At 41.9% G+C, this 23113-nt stretch overlaps 1 protein-coding gene across 1 annotated transcript in view; it reads left to right on the top strand.

Moving 5' to 3' along the window:
• Nucleotides 1-1311: 1311 nt before the first annotated feature.
• LYPD6B (LY6/PLAUR domain containing 6B) overlaps nucleotides 1312-23113 on the top strand; it is a 264288-nt gene continuing 242486 nt past the window's right edge. Inside the window, exon 1 of the mRNA XM_089916832.1 lies at nucleotides 1312-1408. The gene's annotated coding sequence lies outside the window, so the exon portion shown is untranslated. The remainder of the gene's footprint in view (nucleotides 1409-23113) is intronic.

The raw sequence follows: 23113 nt of genomic DNA, 5'->3' as shown, positions 1-23113 counted from the left end.
CTTCTTTGAGATGTAAAGGGCTAACCCAGAGGTAGCTGCGCATTTTATTTTCTTCTTGAAAAAAGCCTGTTTTGTTTGTTAAGTGCTCCTTGTGTGAAGCTGCGTTGTGGAGAGAGAAACATTTCTTTCCCTTGGTTCAGGTGGGGTGAGGGCTTCACTTGGAAGGGAGGCTCCTTGGCAGCTGCGGGCTGGAAGGTGATTCCAAGTGAACCGATCCCTAGGCCTGTTACCTCGCCTGAGAAATGAGAAGTTTGGATGAGATCGGTTTCCTAGGCTCACCTGTCAGTGAATTGCACCTGAAGTGCTTATTCCCAAACCACTCCGCTCTCCAGAATCGGAATTCTCGGGAGCAGTGATCTGCGTGTTGGGCAGGCATCCGGTGATCTTCATTCTCAAGGATGTTTGGCCTGTGTGAGCTCTCACAAGTCTGTCAGCTCTAAAACTGTTGGCTAAGTCTGGAAGGCAGTGATTCCTAACTAGTCTTGAGACCCAAGGCTTTTTGCAAATCTAAGGACAGCTGTGGACGCTCTCTTCAGGGAAAAAATGTCTGTAGGCAGAATGCGGAATCCAGTTTCAAGGTTTGTGATCCTTGATGAAGAATTCCTACTCTAAAGTCAACTCAAAAGAGAACCTAAGCACCTGGAATCGTGGATAGCACAAAGTAACTGCTCACTAAAGGTAGGTTATTCTTTTTATGTCTCCCACCTTTTTCCTATGATATACTAGTATTATCTTCATTTTTTAGATGAGGAAACTGGGGCATAGAGAGATTAACATACCTCGTAAGTGGGGAATGGATTTTAACCTAAATGATCTGATTCCAGAACCAGTGAACTTAAAATTCTGGGTTACCTAATAAAGTGGGGTGTGTAAAGTGGGGATGGGGGAGGGTGGAACGGTCGGAAAAGGCCTTTCTGAGCTCTTCCAGTTCTGAACTAACTTGCCCCTGTCCCCATCATTTTCACCCTGCGGGTCTCGGTTCTTGGTTTCTACAGCCCACAAAGAAAGGGGCTGGCCTCCCCTCTTCCTGCTCAGCGGGGTCCGACTCCCACGCTCTGCGATCCACTTCCCCAGCGCGCCAGGCTGTGTGGAAACAGGCCGGGCCCTGGCTTCCCGCCGCCCGCCAAAGACTAACCGTCCCAGGTGTCTCCTGTTAAGCGGTCGCCGGGGCCTCCCTTCCACCCCGCGGAGAATTCCCGAAGAGCCCGAGGCCCGGGCTGCTCGCGGCGGGCGGGGCCCACCTATCTTGGCGCTGTCACGCCCCTTCCCGGGCATCCCAGGTGGCTCGGGGCGGGGAGGGGCCGCACCAACGCCAGCCAGCCGCCAGTGAGCTGCTAGCCAGGACGGGGTGCCGGGAGCAGGGAGCCGGCCGGACGCGCGGACAGGTCAGGGGAGCGCGGCGGAGCTGGTGAGCCGAGGGGCACAGCGGGCTGGGGGCGGCGGTCGGCGGGGGACGGCGGGCTCCGCGCCCGGGTCCTGCGGGGCCGAGCGGCTGCGGCGGGCAGTGCGGGGCTCCCCTGCCTGGCGCGCCGGGGGAGCGAGCGTGCCGGGGTCGCGGCACAGCAGAGGGGTCGGGGCCCCGTAGCTGCCTGGGGGCGAACAGCTGCGACCCTCTGCACCGGGCTGGAGCTGGGGGCGGGAGCGGGCGCGGGGATAGGGCCGGGGCTCCATGGGTCTCTGAGCGGCCCGGACGGCACAGAGGCGCTCTGTCCGCGGCGCTGGTGGGGAGAGGGGAGGCTGGGGGCCCCACTGCTGCGGAGAGCGCGGAGCAGCGCGGGGGACTCAGGCCCGCGGGGGGGACCCGAGCGAGCTCCCGCCTCTCCCTCTGCGGCGCTTGCCAGGGGCCCGCTCAGGTGTCACTGCTCCTTCTTCCCGGAGCTTTACTTTTGTTGCTGGTGTTGAGTGTTCGACATACACCTGGGTTAGTTACCTGGGGCTTCCAAAAAACTGGGTATGCAAGGCTGCTGTGACTCCAGGGGCCTGCGCTTGTAAGGCTCCATCCAGGTCTGTGTGTCCTGGGGCGCTGTCGGGCGTTGGGGTGGAGGCGGAGGGTGCGCTGCATCTCCCAGGCCCTGGCCATCGGTGTGATAAAGTGGAAAAAGTCTAGAATCTAAATTCTAGTTACTAGCAGTGTGACCTTGAGCAAGTTGCTTAACTTTGCTGATTCTCAGTTTGCTCAAAGGTAAAAAGGTTATTATAATCATTACAACGGCCTGAAGTTATACGATGTTCATAAAGCCCATAGCACGTTGCTTAATGAAAGTTCCCTTTGTATTAATGTAACACTTCATGCCTTCCAGAGGTCCCCACTCCTTCCTGAACAGAAGGGAGATCCAGGAGGCTCAGAGTACCCTCCTTTAGGAGGGAAGGTGGTGGTGTGTGGTTTGGGGGGTGGCATTTTTTCCATTCTAACTTGTTCATGGCTAGGCCTCCTCTAGGCAGTTTTACTTCCTGACACCATTCTAGAAGCCCAGTTTGAGAGGTGACTGCACAGGTCCTGAATATAGAAGAGATGTTATCGGCTTGCTTTCATCGTTACTGACTGTATTTGTCAGAATTCTTTTCTTTGGGTTGGGTTTGGTCACTTGAAAATTGCTTTATGCAATATAGAAATTGATTGGGTCACATAAAGGAAAAGGCTGAGGGTTTAGCTTTAGGCATAGCTTGATCCAGGGGCTCACATAGGGTTGCCGGGCTTGTTCTCTCTTTTTCCCTCTGTGTTGACTGTTCTTAGTATGGAGTGATAAAAAGCACGGCATCTCAGGCTTATCTGTTCCTTTAGAGAGAGGGGGGATAGGAGGATGTCTCTCTTTTCTTCCGTCACCTCCATCCTTATAGCAAACGTTATTGATACACTAGACCAAAGCGGGGCCAAGCCATCTCAGTGGACAGGGAGTGGGTTTCCACCATAGCAGTGGGTACTTTGCTCAGGTGCCACTGTGATAGTCACTCCCACCCCAGGTGCCGGGGATTGGGCAGGGACAGTTCCCAATGAGAGGTCTGACTTCTGGGCAGATAAAATAGGACCTGTTCATTGCACTATCTCTGCCTTTGCTCACCACCGCTTAAAGAAAGTCTTTAGTAGAGTGTAGACTGCCTGGGTGCCATGTTCCATCTGTCAATTGTCAAGTCTTATCCCAGGCAAGGAAGGCATCCTGCATGTTCCTCCTTTGATTCCTTGTTTTGTTGTTTGCTTGTTGGTTGATTCATTCATTCAGCATTTAATAAATGCCCAGCATACACCAGGGCCTCTGCCAAGGGTGAACATGTTTGCTTTTGAGAAGCTCACGGTCTAGTTGGAGAGGCAGATGTGCAGAGAACAGAGTCTGGGACTGTGTAACCGTCTGGGGACAAGCAAAGACTTCCCAAGGAAACTGTACTTGAGCTCTAAATTGGAGATAGTAGGGGATAGTAGGAGGAAAGTTTGCAGGGACTTCCCAGGCCAAGCGGTGTGGTGTGGTAGGGTACTTTCTGTTGTAAGTAACACTAGTTAGGTTACTTTACTGTCTTGCTTAAGAAGTCTAGAGGTAGGTGGTTCAAAGTGGCCACAGTTCTGGGTTGGCTTCTTGAAGATTCTCTGGGTTTTCCCTGCCCTGCCACAGGGTGACTGGAGCGCCATCACACCTTCACGTGATAACATGTAGAGCAAAAAGGGAGGGAGACGGCTTGCTTCTCAGTGATTCTCTAGATAACAAAGGTCAGAATTTCTCAGAGGTTCCCTGTGCCACTGGCCAGAATGGTCATGCGCCCGTGCTGAGCCAGTCACTGGCAAAGGAGGAGAGGGTGGCTGTGATTGTCGTGGCCCAGCCGTGTTCTGGAGCTGGGGGAGGGGTCACCTTCCCTGAGCACGTTGGTGCCCCTATCTGAAAATCGGAATTCTGTTAGCAAGGCAGAAAGCGAGCCTGGCTTGCCTGTCGGGCAGTTAGGTAGCCGGTCACCCGTGTCTCCTGCAGGTGGTGACAGACGATGAAAGACATGGCCTTACAGGAAGCAGGAGAAGCTCAGGACGGTAGGGGAAGGGTAGGGTGTGGCTGAGGGGAGGGAAGGAGCTGAGGTTGGAGGCGCAGTAGAGACAGGAAAACCCTGTGTTAGATGCCCTCTGGATATCACTAAGAAGCCTAAATCTCGGTCCCATTCCTCAAAGAGCTTACACTCAAAACCTGGGAAAGTTTTTCTGGGTCTGTCACAGTCCCATAGTAACAGCAACAGTGGCTCACTCTATGGGGGTAACTGTGCGGGGAATTAGGGTGGAGGAGTTTAGGGAGGGGCCGTGTGCAGTTTGAAGAAGCCTCACAGCTGGTTCTGCCGTGCCTCCCACTCCCCAGTGCCCCCTTCACCTTCTCCCCTGCCCCTTATTGAGAACATTTGCTCTAAATCATGTCTTTGTTTTGGCGTCCTTACCTGTCTTCAAGCTACAGGCTGGGACTTGGAGAAGATGCAGTTAGTGGTAGATCCTGGACTAGGAAACAGTTCTCCTGATGATAGTCCAGCGGGTGAATACTATAGAGTCGTGCTCAGTAGGGAACCAGCCTCCACTGTCTACTGCTTTTAAAGCGTTTAGCCTGTTTTCATTTAAAGTATGAAGTGAGAGCTGCCTTTTGTTTCCATGTGACGTGGTGGACATGGGTGGGCATTTGGTGTTAGATTGGGCAACCAGGATACTACTTCTCATATTCCTCCATCCTCAGTGTCTAACTAGCACAGAAATTGGCAGAAAGATCTAGTCACTAATCCTGGAAGAAAGGAGGGAGAGGATGCCAACATATCTTGTTGTTTCCCTCAACAGCCCTGCCCAGGCAGAGCGTGAGGGAATGAGGTAGAGAATTGCCTTGGGCAGTCATTAATTCACAAATGTTTATTGAACACCTACTGGACAGCGGACACTGCCCTGGGGTTGAAAGGAATATATAAGAACGTTAAAATCTCTGTTCTCATGGAGCTTACGGTCTACTGGAAGGGGACCTATTTATGTTTTGTCTCCTATGTCAGGCGATGAGAAGTACTATAATGAAAAATAAGGCAGGTTAAGAGAAGCCTGCAGTAGTTGGAAACAGTCTGGGCATAGTGCTAGAAATCATCAAGGTTTAGTCTGTCTCTGGTTTCCAGCAGAGAAATATGGCCTAAGCAGGTATGGTACTGGCCAAAGAAGGCGTTCCCTTGGAGGAAGAGGATCACATATTAAATAACTTGATCTTAAAGAATTTCTTTCATGTGGAATCTCTTGGTTTGTTTGTTCTACTGTCCCTCACATTGTTACCAAACGTGATTTACAATGACTTACAAAACATGGTACCAGGTGATAAGAAATAAATGAAGAAATATGAGCAAAGGGAAAATAAGAGTCATTTCTTTCATCATTGTATTCCAGAATTGTTTAGATTTGGTAGCAGGGGAAGAAGGAAGTATGGTGATTAAAAATGTGGTGATTCATGCTCAGGGTTCATTATTTAAAAGGTGACAGTGTAAAGTTTTGATGTCTCAGAAGTTTATAACTTATTTGGGTATGTGTGAAGAGCCAGTTTTATTTGATAGGAAAAAATAGTCTGAGTTCAAAGAAAACTACTAGTATTATTTCTTTAGGTCAGTACAAAGTGCACCAAAGGTTCACAGAGATCAAAAGCCTGATTCCAGAGTCAAAATAATATGGTATAAATAAAAAATTAGTGAGAAGGTGAGTTTGGACTCATAACTGGCTGGGAAAAATACACAAATTTCAAATAAAAATTTACAGCATAGATGGGTTACACAAAGGTAATTTTGATTACCTATTTTTATTGGGTTGTTTGTTTTCTTATTGTTGAGTTTTGACAGCTCTTTACATAACCTGGATATATGTCCTGTGTCAGAAATATGATTTTCAAATCAGTTCTCTCAGTCTGTGCCTTATCTTTTTATTCCCATAGCAGTGTCTTTCTCAGGGCAAAAGTTTTTTAACTTTGGTAAATCAATTTATCAATCTACTTATGGATCAGAATTTTGTTGTTGTACCTAAGAATTCTTTGCCTAACTAAAAGTCTTGACATTTTTCTACATTTTCTTCGAGAAGCTTCATAGTTCTATGTTATACCCTTAGGTTTATGATTCATTTTGGGTTAATTCTTATGTAAGGTGTAAACTCTGAGTCAAGGATTTTTTTTTTGGCATGTGGAATTCCAGTTGTTTCAGCACCATTTGTTGAGAAGACTATCCTTTCCCTGTTGATTTATCTTGACATTTTTGTTGAAAATCAATTGGCCATAATTGTAAGGGTTTATTTTTGGATTCTCAATTTTATTCCATTGATCTAGAGGCCTACTTTATGCCAACACTACACTCTCTTGATACTGTGACTTTATAATAAATTTTGAAAGCAAGTAGTATAAATCTCCCAATTTTATTCCTTTTCAAACTCGTTATGGCTCTCCTAGTTCCTTTGCCTTTTGATATAAGTTGTAGAGTCAGCTTGTCAATATCTGTGAAAAATTCTGCTGGGATTTTGAATGGATTGCATTGAATCTATAGATTTGTTTAGGAAGAATTGACATCTTTACAATACTGAGTATTCCAATCCATGAACACAATATGGCTTATATCTATTTCTGTTTTCATTTTTCTATCAGCATTCGTTTTCAGGGTATAGATCTTCCACATGTTTTGTTAGATTTATACTTAAGTATTTCATTTTGGGGGTTGCTATTGTTGCTCGTATATAGAAATACAATTGATTTTTGTATATTGACATTGTATTCTGTTACCTTGCTAAAGTCAATTATTGTTCTAGGAGGTTTATTTATAGATTCTTCGGAATTTTCTACGTAGTCATGTCATCTGTGAATAAAGACAGCTTTATTTCTTCCTTTCCAATGGGATGCATTTTTATTTTTTTTTAACACCTTTATTGGAGTATAATTGCTTTACAATGGTGTGTTAGTTTCTGTTTTATAATAAAGTGAATCAGCTATACATATATCCCCATATCTCTCCCCTCTTGAGTCTCCCTCCCTCCCACCCTCCCTATCCCACCCCTCTAGGTGGTCTCAAAGCACCGAGCTGATCTCCCTGTGCTATGCAACTGCTTCCCACTAGCTATCGATTTTATATTTAGTAGTGTATATATGTCCATGCCACTCTCTCACTTTGTCCCAGCTTACCCTTCCCCCACCCCCCGCCGTGTCCTCAAGTCCATTCTCTAGTAGGTTTGCATCTTTATTCCCGTCCTGTACCTAGGTTTTTCATAACCATTTTTTTTTAGATTCCATATATATGTGTTAGCATACAGTATTTATATTTCTTTCTGATTTACTTAACTCTGTATGACAGACTCTAGGTACATCCACCTTACTACAAATAACTCAGTTTCGTTTCTTTTTATGGCTGAGTAATATTCCATTGTATACATGTGCCACATCTTCTTTATCCATTCATCTGTTGATGGACAGTTAGGTTGCTTCCATGTCCTGGCTATTGTAAATAGAGCTGCAATGAACATTGTGGTACATGACTGTTTCTGAATTCTGGTTTTCTCAGGGTATATGCCCAGTAGTGGGACTGCTGGGTCGTATGGTAGTTCTGTTTGTAGTTTTTTAAGGAACCTCCATACTGTTCTCCATAGTGGCTGTATCAATTCACATTCCCACCAGCAGTGCAAGAGGGTTCCCTTTTCTCCACACCCTCTCCAGCATTTATTGTTTGTAGACTTTTTGATGATGGCCATTCTGACTGGTGTGAGGTGATGCTTCATTGTAGTTTTGATTTGCATTTCTCTAATGATTAGTGATGTTAAGCATCCTTTCATGTGTTTATCTATATATCTTCTTTGGCAATCTGTATAGCTTCTTTGGAGAAATGTCTGTTTAGGTCTTCTGCCCGTTTTTGGATTGGGTTGTTTGTTTTTTTGATATTGAGCTGCATGAGCTGCTTGTAAATTTTGGAGATTAATCCTTTGTCAGTTGCTTCACTTGCAAATATTTTCTCCCATTCTGAGGGTTGTCTTTTCGTCTTGTTTATGGTTTCCTTTGCTGTTGAAAAGCTTTTAAGTTTTGTTAGGTCCCATTTGTTTATTTTTGTTTTTATTTCCATTTCTCTAGGAGGTGGGTCAAAAAGGATCTTTCTGTGATTTATGTTACAGAGTGTTCTGCCTATGTTTTCCTCTAAGAGTTTTATAGTGTCTGGTCTTACATTTAGGGCTTTAATCCATTTTGAGTTTATGTTTGTGTATGGTGTTAGGGAGGGTTCTAATTTCATTCTTTTCGATGTAGCTGTCCAGTTTTCCCAGCACCACTTATTGAACAGGCTGTCTTTTCTCCATTGTATATTCTTGCCTCCTTTATCAAAAATAAGGTGACCGTATGTGCATGGGTTTATCTCTGGGCTTTCTATCCTGTTCCATTGATCTGTATTTCTGTTTTTGTGCCAGTACCATACTGTCTTGATTACTGTAGCTTTGTAGTTCAGCTTTGTGGTCTGAAGTCCAGGAGCCTGATTCTTCCAGCTCCGTTTTTCTTTCTCTAGATTGCTTTGGCTATTTGGGGTCTTTTGTGTTTCCATACACATTGTGAAACTTTTTGTTCTAGTTCTGTGAAAAATGCCAATGGTAGTTTGATAGGGATCGCGTTGAATCTGTAGATTGCTTTGGGTAGTGTAGTCATTTTCACAATGTTGATTCTTCCAATCCAAGAACATAGTATATCTCTCCATCTGTTTGTATCATCTTTAATTTCTTTCATCAGTGTCTTATAATTTTCTGCATATAGGTCATTTGCCTCCTCAGGTAGGTTTATTCCTAGGTATTTTATTCTTTTTGTGCAGTGGTAAATGGGAGTGTTTCCTTAATTTCTCTTTCAGATTTTTCATCATTAGTGTATAGGAATGCAAGAGATTTCTATGCATTAATTTTGTATCCTGCTACTTTACACTACCAAATCCAGTGATTAGCTCTGGTAGTTTTCTGGTAGCGTCTTTAGGATTGTCTGTGTATAGTATCATGTCATCTGCAAACAGTGACAGGTTTACTACTTCTTTTCTAGTTTGGATTCCTTTTATTTCTTTTTCTTCACTGATTGCTGTGGCTAAAGGTTCCAAAACAATGTTGAATAATAGTGGTGAGAGTGGGCAACCTTGTCTTGTTCCTGATCTTAGTGGAAATGGTTTCAGTATTTCACCATTAAGGGCGATGTTGGCTGTGGGTTTGTCATATATGGCCTTTATTATGTTGAGAAAAGTTCCCTCTATGCCTACTTTCTGCAGGGTTTTTATCATAAATAGGTGTTGAATTTTGTCAGAAGCTTTTTCTGCATCTTTTGAGATGATCATATGATTTTTATTCTTCTATTTGTTAATATGATTTCACACATTGATTTGCGTATATTGTAGAATCCTTGAATCGCTGGGATAAATCCCACTTGATCATGGTGTATGAGCCTTTTAATGTGCTGTTGGATTCTGTTTGCTAGTATTTTGTTGTGGATTTTTGCATCTGTGTTCATCAGTGATACTGCCCTGTAGTTTTCTTTCTTTGTGACATCTTTGTCTGGTTTGGGTATCAGGGTGATGGTGGCCTTGTAGAGTGAGTTTGAGAGTATTCCTCCGTCTGCTGTATTTTGGAAGTGTTTGAGAAGGCTAGGTGTTAGCTCTTCTCTAAATTTTTGATAGAATTTGCCTGTGAAGCCATCTGGTCCTGGGCTTTTGTTTGTTGGAAGATTTTTTTTTTTTTTTTTTGCAGTACACGGGCCTCTCACTGCTGTGGCATCTCCCGTCACGGAGCACGGGCTCCGGATGCGCAGGCTCATCAGTGCCATGGCTCACAGGCCCAGCTGCTCCACAGCATGAGGGATCCTCCCGGACTGGGGCACGAACCCGTGTCCCCAGCACCGGCAGGCGGACTCTCAACCACTGGGCCATCAGGGAAGCCCTTGTTGGAAGATTTTTAATCACAGTTTCAATTTCAGTGCTTGTGATTGGTCTGTTTATATTTTCTGTTTCTTCCTGGTTCCGTCTTGGAAGGTTGTGCTTTTCTAAGAATTTGTCCATTTCTTCCAGGATGTCCATTTTATTGGCATATAGTTGCTTGTAGTAATCTCTCATGACCTTTGTATTTCTGCAGTGTCAGTTGTTACTTTTCCTTTTTCATTTCTAATTCTATTGATTTGAGTCTTCTCCCTTTTTTTCTTGATGAGTCTGGCTAATGGTTTATCAATTTTGTTTATCTTCTCAAAGAACCAACTTTTAGTTTTATTGATCTTTGCTACTGTTTCCTTCATTTCTTTTTCATTTATTTCTGATATGATCTTTATGATTTCGTTCCTTCTGCTAACTTTAGGGAGTGTTTGTTCTTCTTTCTTTAATTGCTTTAGGTGTAAGGTTAGGTTGTTTATTTGAGATGTTTCTTGTTTCTTAAGGTAAGATTGTATTGCTATAAACTTCCCTCTTAGAACTGCTTTTGCTGCATCCCATTGGTTTTGGATCGTCGTGTTTTTATTGTCATTTGTCTCTAGGTATTGTTTGATTTCATCCTTGATTTCTTCAGTGATCTCTTGGTTATTTAGGAGTGTATTGCTTAGCCTCCATGTGTTTGTATTTTTTACAGTTTTTTTTCCTGTAATTGATATCTAGTCTCATAGCGTTGTGGTTGGAAAAGATACTTGATACTATTTCAGTTTTCTTAAATTTTCCAAGGCTTGATTTGTGACCTAAGCTATGATGTATCCTGGAGAATGTTCCATGAGCACTTGAGAAGAAAGTGTATTCTGTTGTTTTTGGATCGAATGTCCTATAAATATCAATTAAGTGTATTTTAATGTAGCATTTAAAGCTTGTGTTTCCGTATTTGTTTTTATTTTGGATGATCTGTCCATTGGTGAAAGTGGCATGTTAAAGTCCCCTACTATGATTGTGTTACTGTCGATTTCCCCTTTTATGGCTGTTAGCATTTGCCTTATGTATTGAAGTGCTCCTCTGTTGGGTGCATAAATATTTACAATTGTTATATCTTCTCCTTGGATTGATCCCTTGATCGTTATGTAGTGTCTTTCTTTGTCTCTTGTAACATTCTTTATTTTAAAGTCTGTTCTGTCTTAGAATTGCTACTCCAGCTTTCTTTTGATTTCCATTTGCATGGAATATCTTTTTCCATCCCCTCACTTTCAGTCTGTATGTGTCCCTAGGTCTGAAGTGGGTCTCTTGTAGACAGCATATGTATGGGTCTTGTTTTTGTATCCATTCAGCCACTCTATGCCTTTTGGTTGGATCACTTAATCCATTTACATTTAAGGTATTGATATGTATGTTCGTATTACAATTCTCTTAATTGTTTTGGGTTTGTTATTGTAGGTCTTTTCCTTCTTTTTTGTTTCCTGCCTAGAGAAGTTCCTTTAGCACTTGTTGTAAAGCTGGTTTGGTGGTGCTGAATTCTCTTAGCTTTTGCTTGTTTGTAAAGGTTTTAATTTTTCCATCAAATCTGAATGAGATCCTTGCTGGGTAGAGTAATCTTGGTTGTAGGTTTTTCCCTTTTATCACTTTAAATATGTCCTGCCACTCCCTTCTGGCTTGCAGAGTTTCTGCTGAAAGGTCAGCTGTTAAGCTTATGGAGATTCCCTTTTATGTTATTTGTTGTTTTTCCCTTGCTGGTTTTAATATTTTTTCTTTGTATTTAATTTTTGACAGTTTGATTAATATGTGTTTTGGCGTATTTCTCCTTGGATTTATCCTGTATGGGACTCTCTGCACTTCTTGGATTTGATTAACTATTTCCTTTCCCATATTAGGGAAGTTTTCAACTATTATCTCTTCAAATATTTTCTCAGTCCTTTTCTTTTTCCCTTCTTCTGGGACCCCTATAATCCGAATGTTGGTGCGTTAATGTTGTCCCAGAGGTCTCTGAGACTGTGCTGAATTCTTTTTGTTCTTTTTCCTTTATTCTGCTCTGTGGTAGTTATTTCCACTATTTTATCTTCCAGGTCACTTATCCTTTCTTCTGCCTCATTCTGCTATTGATTCCTTGTAGAGAATTTTTAATTTCATTTGTTGGTCATCATTGTTTGGTTGCTCTTTAAGTTCTTCTAGGTCCTTGTTAAATGTTTCTTGTATTTTCTCCATTCTATTTCGAAGATTTTGGATCATCTTTACTATCATTACTCTGAATTCTTTTTCAGGTAGACTGCCTATTTCCTCTTCATTTGTTAGGTCTGGTGGGTTTTCACCTTGCTCCTTCATCTGCTGTGTGTTTCTCTGTCTTCTCATTTTGCTTAATTTACTGTCTTTGGGGTCTCCTTTTCGCAGGGTGCAGGTTCGTAGTTCCCGTTTTTTTTGGTGTCTGCCCCCAGTGGCTAAGGTTGGTTCATTGGGTTGTGTAGGCTTCCTGGTGGAGGGGACTGGTGCCTGTGTTCTGGTGGATGAGGCTGGATCTTGTCTTTCTGGTGGGCTGGTCTGCATCCAGTGGTGTGTTTTGGGGTGTCTGTGACCTTATTATGATTTTAGACAGCCTTTCTGCTAGTGGGTGGGGTTGTGTTTCTGTCTTGCTAGTTTTTTGGCATAGGGTGTCCAGCACTGTAACTTGCTTGTCGTTGAGTGGAGCTGGGTCTTGGCATTGAGATGGAGATCTCTGGGAGACTTTTGCCGTTTGATATTACGTGGAGCTGGGAGGCCTCTGCTGGACCAACGTCCTGTACTCTGCTCTCCCACCTCAGAGGCACAGGCCTGACACCCGGCCATGGCACCAAGATCCTGTCATCCATACAGCTCAGAATAAAAGGGAGAAAAAAAGAAAGAAAAAAGATAGTAAAATAGTTATTAAAATAAAAAATTAAAAATAATTATTAAGAATTAAAAAAAATAAAACAGTAAAAAAGAAAGAAAGAAAGAAGAGAGCAACCAAACCAAAAAACAAATCCACCAATGATAAGAAGTGCTAAAAACCATTCTTAAAAAAAAAAAAGGGCAGCCAGAACCCTAGGACAAATGCTAAAAGCAAGCTATACAGACAAAATTACACACATAAGCATATACATACACACTCACAAAAAGAGAAAAAGGAAAAAAATATATTTATCGTTGCTCCCAAAGTCCACCACCTCAATTTGGGATGATTCGTTGTCTCTTCAGGTATTCCACAGGTGCAGGGTACATCAAGTTGATTGTGGAGATTTAATCTGCTGCTCCTGAGGCTGCTGGGAGAAATTTCCCTTTCTCTTCTTTGTTCGCACAGCTCCTGGGGTTCAGCTTTGGATTTGGCCCCGCCTCTGCGTGTAGGTCACCTGAGGGCGTCTGTTCTTCGCTCAGACAGGACGGGGTTAAGGTAGCAGCTGATTAGGGGGCTCTGGCTCACTCAGGCCGGGGGGAGGGAGGGTTACGGAATGCAGGGCGAGCATGTGGCAGCAGAGGCCGTTGTGACATTGCACCAGCCTGAGGCGCGCCATGTGTTCTTCTGTTGTAGTTGTCCCTGGATCGCGGGACCCCGGCAGCGGCGGGCTGCACAGGCTCGCAGGAGGGGAAGTATGGATAGTGACCTGTGCTTGCACAAAGGCTTCTTGGTGGCTGCAGCAGCAGCCTTAACATCTCTTGCCCACCTCTGGTGTCCCTGCTGATAGCCATGGCTTGCACCCATCTCTGGAGCTCGTTTAGGTGGTGCTCTGAATCCCCTCTCTTCGCCCACTGTGAAACAAAGAGGCAAGAAAAAGTCTCTTGCTTCTTTGGCAGTTTCAGACTTTTTCCCGGACTCCTGGCTGGCTGTGGCACACTAACCCCCTTCAGGCTGTGTTCACGCAGCCAACCCCAGTCCTCTCCCTGGGGTGTGACCTCTGAAGCCAGAGCCTCAGCTCCCAACCCCCACACGCCCCGGTGGGTGAGCAGACAAGCCTCTCGGGCTGGTGAGTGCTGGTCGGCACCGATCTTCTGTGTGGGAATCTCTCCACTTTGCCCTCTGCACCCCTGTTGCTGAGCTCTCCTCCGTGGCTCCACAGCTTTCCGCCTCCCCTGTCTCTGCCAGTGAAGGGGTTTCCTGGTGTGTGGAAACTTTTCCTCCTTCACAGCTCCCTCCCAGAGGTGCAGGTCCCATCCCTATTCTTTTGTCTCTATTTTTTCCTTTGCCCTACCCAGGTACATGGGGAGTTTCTTGCCCTTTGGGAGGTCTGAGGTCTTCTGCCAACATTCAGTAGGTGTTCTGTAGGAGTTGTTCCACATGTAGATATATTTCTGATGTATTTGTGGGGAGGAAGGTGATCTCCATGTCTTACTCTTCTGCCATCTTGAAGGTCTCCTGGATGCCTTTTATTTCTTTTTCTTGCCTTATTCAACTGGCTAAGAATTCTAGTACAGTTTTGAATAAGAGTAGTGAGAGACAACATCCTTGCCTTGTTTCTTATAATAGGGGAGAAATAATTTTTCACTGTGTAGTATGGTGTTAGCTGAGGTTTTGTGTAGGTGCCCCATGAGGTTAAGGAATTTCCCTGGTATTCCTAGTTTACTGAGAGTTTTTATTATGGATGGATTTTGAATTTTGTTGAATGCTTTTTCTCCATCTATTGACAGGATCATGTGATTTTTCTTCCTATTTACTATGGTGAATTACACTGATTGATTTTCAAATGCTGAACCAGCTTTGTATTCCTGGGATAAACCCTACTTGTTTGTGATGTATTTTTGGGAGAGACTGTGTAGGATTGCTGTTATTTCTTCCTTCAGTGTTTGGTAGAATTCATTAGTGAAACCATCTAGGCCTAGAGTTTTCTTTGATGGAAGGTTTTTAAACTACAAATTTAACTTCTTTAATAGACACAGGATAATTCAGGGTACCCAGTTTTTCTTGATAAGTTTTGATAGTTTGTATCTTTCAAGGAATTTGTGCTCTTCACCTAAGTTGTCAAATTTATGGATATAGAATTGTCTTTTTTTTAACATAAACTTTTACTCTCTTTTTTGGGTGTTTAGTATTATTTGAATTTGTTTTGCTCATTAATTCTTAAAATGTGTCATAATCCTGGCTTAAATCTTAGTTTAAGAAAATCACAATTTACTACCAAAGCAGTTAGTATGGAGTTGCAGTTTTTTTATTTATTTGCATTTAAACTATATGGATATAGAATTGTTTGCAGTGTTCACCTATTATTCATTTTATGTCTTTGGGGTCTGTAGTGATGTTCCCCCTTTCATTCCTGATATTGGTAATTTGTGTCTTCATTTGTTTTCTGTCTAGAAGTTTATCAACTTGATTGATCTTTCAAAGATCAAGATTTCGATTTCATTAGTTTTGTCTATTTTTCTGTTTTCAATTTTATTGATTTCTGCTCTTATTTCCTTCCTTCACCTTGCTTTGGGTTTAATTTACGCTCCTATTTTCTTAAGGGGTAAGCTTATATTACTGAGCTGAGATTTTTCTTCTATAAATTTCCCTTCAACCACTGCTTTAGCGGCATTCTACAATTTTGCTATGTGTATTTTCATCTTTGTTTATTTAAAATTAAAATATTTAAAAATTTCCCTTGAAACTTCCTCTTGACCCATGTGTTATTTCAAAGTATGTCATTTAATTTTCAAGTACTTGGGAATTTTCCAGAAGTCTTCTTGTTATTGATTTCTAGTTTAATCCTCTTATTATCCCATAATATAATTTGCATGATTTTTATTCTTTTAAATTTGTTCACATTTGTTTTGTGGCCCAGAATATGGTTTATGGCGAATGTTCAGTGTTCACTTGAAAAGAATGTGTATTCTGCTTTTGTTGGGTAGAATATTCTGGAAATATTAAGTCAAGTTGCCTTATAGGGTTGTTTATGTCTCTTGTGTCCTTATTCTTTACTTGTTTTATCACTAAGAGCGGCATGTTAGAATCTCCAACTACAGTTGTGGATTTAAAAATTTCTTCTTTCAGTTCTATCACTTTTTGATTCATGTGTTTTGACCATCTGTTCTTAAGTGGTGTTGACTGTAATAATATAATAGCTAGTTTTTTTACCAGTGAAAGTGAGTTTATTCCAGAATAGCCAAAAGAATTGCAATTCAGGTTTGTGAACTATGGAGGACCATAGGCAAATCCAAAGAACAAGGAAGGGGAACTTGCTTATAGGGAAAAGTGGAAAGTTGGGAGGGGCTGTGATAACCAAAGAGTCCTGTTGCGGTAAGCTGGGAGTCCAGTGTGTGGAGCCTTCTCATCGGTTGAGCTGCTATAGTCTCTGGCTGGGCTGTCCTCCAGCAGAGAGAAGTTTTCTTTTCTCTGCTGGATAGTAAAGTAGGCAGCACCTTCCTGTTTGTAGTAATTGATGGTGCATGGTGGGGTGTGAGAGCTTCCCCTTCGGACCTGTTGCAACTCCAGTTTTAGCTGAGGTTTGAATTCCACAATGCATACACGCTTAGGAATATGTCCTGTTGGAAAATTGATCCTGTTCTCATTATATACTATTCCTCTTTATTCTTGTTAATATTCCTTGTTCTGGGGTCTACTTTGGGTGTTAATCATATAGTTACAACAACTTTCTTTTGCTTAGTGTTTGTATACATATCTTTTCATGTGGTTTTAATTTTAACCTATGTCTGTATATTTAAGGCAGTTTCCTTGTAGACCTCAGAGAGTTGGATCTTACTTTTTAAACCAATCTGACAATATCTGTGTTTTAATTGGTGTGTTAGACCATTCACATTTACTATGGTGTTAATATGGCTTAACTAGAAAGATGGTAGGTTTTTAATTATTTTTCTATTTGTTTCATTTTTCCCTTTGAGCATTTCTTATGATTCCCTTTTATTTCTACTTCTTATTTATGCTTCTTTAACATTCTTATTGATTGCCCTAGAGTGTTTATCTATATCTATATATCTTTAATTAGAATCTACTTTCAAGTAATATTACACTGTTTCATGTGTAGACTAAGGACCTTAGAGCAGTATATTCCCAATCCTTCTTTTCCATCCTTTGTGCTGTTGTTGTCATCATTTTTCTTCTACATATGCTGTAAACAAAACATTGTTACTGTTTTTGCTTTAGATCAAGGGTCAGCAAACCCTTTTTTGTGAAGTCCCAGAAAGTAAAAATTTTGCTCTGAGGCCATATATGGTCTCTACTGCACATTCTTCTTTTCTTCCTAAACAACACTTTAAAAATATACAAACCATTCTTAGCTCATAGGTCATACTAAAACAGACTGTGGGCTGGATTTGGTTTGCAGGTCATAGTTTGCTGACTCTTGCTTTAAACATGCAGTTACCTTTTATAGCAATTAAAAATAAGAAAAAGAAGAATTGTATTTGACTTTTTCATTTCTAGCACTTTTCATTTCTTTGTGTAGATCCAAGTTTTTGTTTGGCATCATATTCCTTCTGCCTATAAAACCTCATTCAGCATTTCTTGTGGTGTAGGTCTCCTAGCAGTGAATTCTCTCAGTTTTTGTTTGCCTATTGCGGTTATTTCTCCTTCATTTTTGAAAGATAATATTCACTAGGTGTAGAATTCTGGGTTGACAATTTATTTATCTTTCAGCACTTTGAAGATGTTGCTTCATTTTCTTACATGCATGCCTTCTGACAAGGTGTCTTCTGAAATTCTTATCTTTGTTCCTTTGTATATAATGCTTCATTTTCTCCCACTGCATTTGGGATTTTGTTTTTGTCTTTGGTTCTCAGCTGCTTTAATGTGGTATGCCTCTCTGTGTGTTTGCATGGGAATGTGCTTGGTATTTATCCTCCGTAGTGTTTTGGAGCTTCCTGGTTCTGTGGTTTGGTATCTGTTATTAATTTTAGAAAATTTCAGCAATTATTTCTTCAAATATTTCTTCTACCCTCTTCTCTTTCTTTTCTCCTTCTGAAATTTCAGTTACACCTAGGTTAGGACTTTTGGTATTATTCCACAGCTATTGGACACTTTGTTTTTGTTTCATTCTTCTTTTTGTTTTTCCTTGTTTTAGTTGGGGATTTCTGTTGACCTACTTTCAGGTTCACTGATTCTTTCCTTGGATGTGTCGAAGCTACTGAAGAATGCCTGTTGAGAGCATTCTTCATGTCTATTACTGTGTTTAGCCTTTCCAGCATTTCCATTTGATTCTTTCTTATTGTTTCTGTTTAAAATTATCTATTTGATCTTTCATGCTGTCCATACTTCTCTCCATTAGGGTTTTTTATTTTTTTTTTTACTGTTAATTATGGTTTAAATTCTGTGTCTGTTAGCTTCCCCATATGTGTCATATCTGAGTCTGGTTCTGTTAATGGCTGTGTCTCTTGGCAGTGTTGTTTTTTCTTGCTTTTTGTACACCCTGTAATGTTTTGTCAAGACGTGGACATCTTGTGTAGGACATTAGAGGCTGAGATAAATCGATTTTATTCCTGGAAATGGAATGCCTTTCTATTTCTGCTAGCCCTTTAGTGTGGGGAATTGATCATTTTGGTCAGGCGTTGACTGGATTTGAGGTGTGTTGTTGGTGAGCCTATCCTCAGGGCACCACAGACTTCAGATTCCTCTAGTGACACCTTGAGTTTAGAGTTGGGGCTGGTTTGCTGAAGGGCTTTTCTCATTGTTTCAGTGTCAGCCTTCGGTCTTCCTTCTGCACTGTGGCTCAGAGTGGTCGGTCTCCATGCTCTTTCAACTCTCCCAGCAGTGTTCCATTGTTATTTGTTACTTGATGCTTGTTAGCCAGTGTCCAGGTGCATCTACCTCAGGTAAACAAGTGCTCATGTCTTGTTTCTTCCTGCAGGTGCCTGGTTCTCCTTAGATTCTGGGCTAGTTTCTTACCCTGTGACCTCAGCTGCCTGATAGATTCAAGAGAGTTATGAACTTTCATTTTATCTGTCTTATTTGTAAGCATGGGAGTGATGTTCTTTTCGGCTCTCTACACCCTGAGCAGAATCCAAAAGCTATGATTTGATGTTTTCAAGCTCGCTCTTTTTATTACCTTCATGTAAAATCCTGGAGCTATTTTCCTTCCCTCTATGCTTTATAAAATGTCATTTTTACATTTTATACATATAAATCAGGGGTTTGCAATTCTTACCTGGGAAACAGAAATAAAATACAAGTCTTGTTTTAATTGATATATGTTGGGATCCAGGCATGGGTATCTTCTACAAGTTCCCCAGGTGATTCTGATGTATGTCTAGGTTGAGAACCCTCGGTCTAAATATGACATAACTTTTCCTTTCACAGAGGTGCTGTTCCAGTATAAACGACCAAATGAAATTTCAGGCTGTATACATTCACCCCTGTAACTTTGTGGAGTTGTTTCCCTCCTAATTGTGCCTTCAGTGGCAGTTAAGTGCCTGTGATCTAGACCGGCAGTCTCATAGAATGGGGAGGAAACTTGGAGTTCTTCCTATGTAACTTTCCACTAATGTGAATATCCTCCTTGACAATCTACGGCTTTGGTACTGCTTGGGGTCTTTCAGGGGCTGGAAGCTGTCTGCCATTCGCAATAATAAACCCCATTGTGAGACAGTTTCACTTGTTTGAGGTGTTTTCCTTCAATTGAATTGAAATTTGTCCTTTTATAAGCTACCAAATAATTTGTCTAATTCACAGCCTTGCAAACTGTTTTGAAAAAAATCCGTTTGCATGCCCCAGTGCGCATGCCTGTGTGCATACACACACACACTCATTTGCATGACAAGCATCTTATGAAACAGCACTTACTGTTAGTCTCCTACCTCTAGATTGGTTTCATGACCCACCTATGGGTGGCTTTTTGCAGTATGAAAAATGCTTATCCAGCCCATCTTCCCCTAGACAAGCTTTCAAAGGTGTCACGACAGCTCTCCTGGCTCCTCAGAGTTTTCTTGTGCCTGGGGTAACGCTGCTTCCTTTGGCTGTGGTTCAGCTTCCTCACTGCCCTGGCCAGAGTCATGCACTAGGTGGGCTTCAGTGTGTGGAGTCTTCTGCAAATGAATGGCCTAGTTCAGAGGCCAGGGCTCTGCAAGTGGCAGGTCAGTTCAGAGTAGAGGAAGGTCTTTTGCTAGACATCATTTCTAGTCCTGTGGCCCAAATTCAGTGGGATGTAAGCTGAAGCCATCTCCTGAGGAACATTGTTGATGGCTTTTCTTTGTAATTTTTACGTGTCCTTCCACTTTTTTCACATTAATAACACATTATTCTAATTAGCTACATATGCATCCTTATTTTTCAAGAGACTGAACTCCTTAGACGTCAAGAAGATTATTTCCTTCTTTTTCTCCGTAGTGACGAGTACAAAAAAATTTTAATTTGTTGAATTAATCTTAGAAAACTGTGTTCCCAGTCAAGAAACTTTGAACTTTGAGCACCATTGCCTTGCCCACAGTTGTGCTACCAACCTTATCTATAACTTAACAAGGGGGCAGTGGACAACCCGGGAATTTAGATGAACTTGTCACCTTGATACTCATGCACAAGACACTGTGGCCGGTGCTGGGTGAGATGCCCAGTATTTCACAGCCTATGGCCTGGTTGGGGACACATGCCACGTAGGATGAGTGTCAGTGGGTGGGCATGTGCTCTTAGAGGTCACAGATGAAAGAAAGGTCACACAACTGGTCAGGTAAGACTTGATTTTGGCCTTGAAGGTTAGCATTAGACATATGCAATGGAAGGTATTTAGGGTTGGAGAGGATTTGGAAGGAGAAGAATGCTATTTTAATAGTCTCCCAAGCTCTACAAAATCTTTGTTTTCTCTGGGAGTGGCTTGGATCTATAGGATCTGAGAGAAACCGTAAGTAAGATACAGAGGGAAATATAATTTGAATTGTTTCTATAGGAAGGATAGACATTAACCAAAGGTAATAGGCTCTATTTTCCTCACCCCCTTCCCCCATGTCTGAGTCTTCATGGACTCTGACTCTGACAGTTGTAGTATGGGAGTGACTTCTTGTTATGGTGAGGGTTCAGCTTACCAGGGGCCACCTCAGGGCTGTTCGTTTTAGCTCTGCCTCTTTGTGGTTTCCATCACCTTTTAGAGCAGCATTCACAGCTATTGACTAATTTTTTCTACTTTCTCTCAGAGGGCTCTTAAACAGATGTATTAATAAGAAACATACATTCGCAAAGTATGTCATATCTACCACTCCTCAAGATCCACTGCATCTGTGAGACAGTCTTCTGAGTATTCTTGTGAGACAGTGACACCATCAAAATATTGCGTGAAAATCAGATATTGGATCATTGGTGTCATATTGAAAACATCTCATTCATTTTGGGACTATTTTGCTGTGGTAGGAAAATAGGGATGGAAGTACATTATGAAAAAAAATAGGCACTGTGTGTAGTATTTGTCCCTCAGCGAGGTATGGGGACCACAGCTCCTAAGCAACTACAGGAGTAGTTAGAACGAAGATGAGGGCCATGAGTAATCCCCCGATGTCTTGCTCTGCAGGGTAGGTATTAGTGTTATCGAGAAAAGTACATCATACATTCCTCTTAGAATCTAGTGCCAGGGTGGTAGTTTATCTTCTGGGAAGAACTGATAAACAGTGGAAACCTGTATAAGTCTTTATATTTCTTTGTGCCCTTGCAGCCAGGAAGCCTGGAGCTAAATGTAAAAATCCTCAACTATCGTGATAATTTTATTTCAAGTTGTAAGGACAAAGATTTCCTATCTTAATATGATTTCATCTTTTTTTTTTTTTTTTTTGCAGTACACAGGCCTCCCACTGCTGTGGCCTCTCCCTTTGCGGAGCACAGGCTCCGGACGCGCAGGCTCAGCGGCCATGGCTCACGGGCCCAGCCGCTCCGCAGCATGTGGGGTTTTCCCGGACAGGGGCACGAACCCGTGTCGCCTGCATTGGCAGGCGGACTCTCAACCACTGCACCACCAGGGAAGCCCCTCATCTTTTTAAAAACAGTAACTCTTATTTTTTTTCGTATTACCACAGTGGTACATGTTCATTATAGAAAAGGTGGAAAATAATAGATTACCTTCCCCATCAGATATTTTCCTGCCGCACAGTAGTCGGCACCGTTATGTTTTACTCGTTTTCACTTATAAGCATATGTGTGTATATATATTTTTTTCTTAAAAAATGAAATGATACCTTTCACACTATGTTAAAACTTTATTTAAAAACCTTAATCTTTATAAACATTTTCCATGTCTTTAAATATTCGTGCACAGCAGTATTTTTTAATGGCTAGTATAATATTCCATCATGAGGCTGTATCTTGTTAGCTTGATTCAGCCTTCTGCTCCTATAAACAACTCTGTCATGTACATGCTTGCAGCCAAGTCTCAGCACATCCATGATTATTTCCTTAGAATAGAGTTTCAAGAAGTGACACGATTGCTTAAAGGGCTGTAATATTTTTAAGGCTTTAGATATATATTTCCATGTTGTCCTCCATAAAGTATGAGCTAATCGCCTAAAGTTTGAGAGTGCTTCTTCCCCAAGCATCTTGCAGTTCCAAAGTGATTATTGTTCAGAATCTCTATCAGCAGGAAGGACTTCAGGCTGTGGCCACTTGAGGAGGTTGCACATCCTCTTCCCCAGAAAGCAACTCTATATCTGGACAAAATGAGCAGAAACAGCTGTTCCATCACTCTGGTAATCCATCCATCACACAACGGTCTGTGAAGCTGCCCCTGCCCTGTGGGTGCAGAGGTGTTGTCTCAGCAGGGGAGGACCAGCCCCTTTGCTGCCCAGATCAGAGGGACTCCCTGCATTTGTGCTGGGCGATACCTGCACCCAGTGAGTGTTTTTCCAGATCCCTTCTCCCCTGTTTCAGTTTACTTTGAATCTTTAAAAAATAAAAATATTCTTCTATTATAAACATTTATATTTATTACAGGAAAAGTGAGAAATAAACATAAAGAGAAGAAAATTAAAAACATCTATAAGCCCTCTTAGTGCGTATTCTATATCAACTCATTTCAGTAGGACTTTCTGCAATTTCAGAAATGTTCTGTGCTGTCCAGTACAGCAGCCACTGTCTTCCCGTGTTTACTGAGCACTTGATGTGGCTAGTGTAACTGAGGTAGTGAGTTCTTAATTTTGGTTAATTCTTATTAATTTAAATTTAAATATCCTCCTTGGCTAGTGGCTGTAGTGTTGGGCTGCCTGGTTCTATTATTTCTGTAACATGGAGGCATGAATACATACATATATAGTTTAAAAAAACAAAAATAGGATCATACTGCCTATTGTATTTTGTATCCTCCTTTTTCTGGTTAACAATATATCGTAAACATAATTTTAATAG

Source organism: Delphinapterus leucas, chromosome 8, assembly GCF_059928025.1.
Source record: "Delphinapterus leucas isolate spDelLeu-1000000601 "Yukka" chromosome 8, BTC_Dleu_Yukka2, whole genome shotgun sequence".
Classification (NCBI taxonomy): Eukaryota; Metazoa; Chordata; class Mammalia; order Artiodactyla; family Monodontidae; genus Delphinapterus; species Delphinapterus leucas.
The sequence above is the reverse complement of the archived record's forward strand: the minus strand, read 5'-3'. Positions and strand labels throughout refer to the sequence as shown.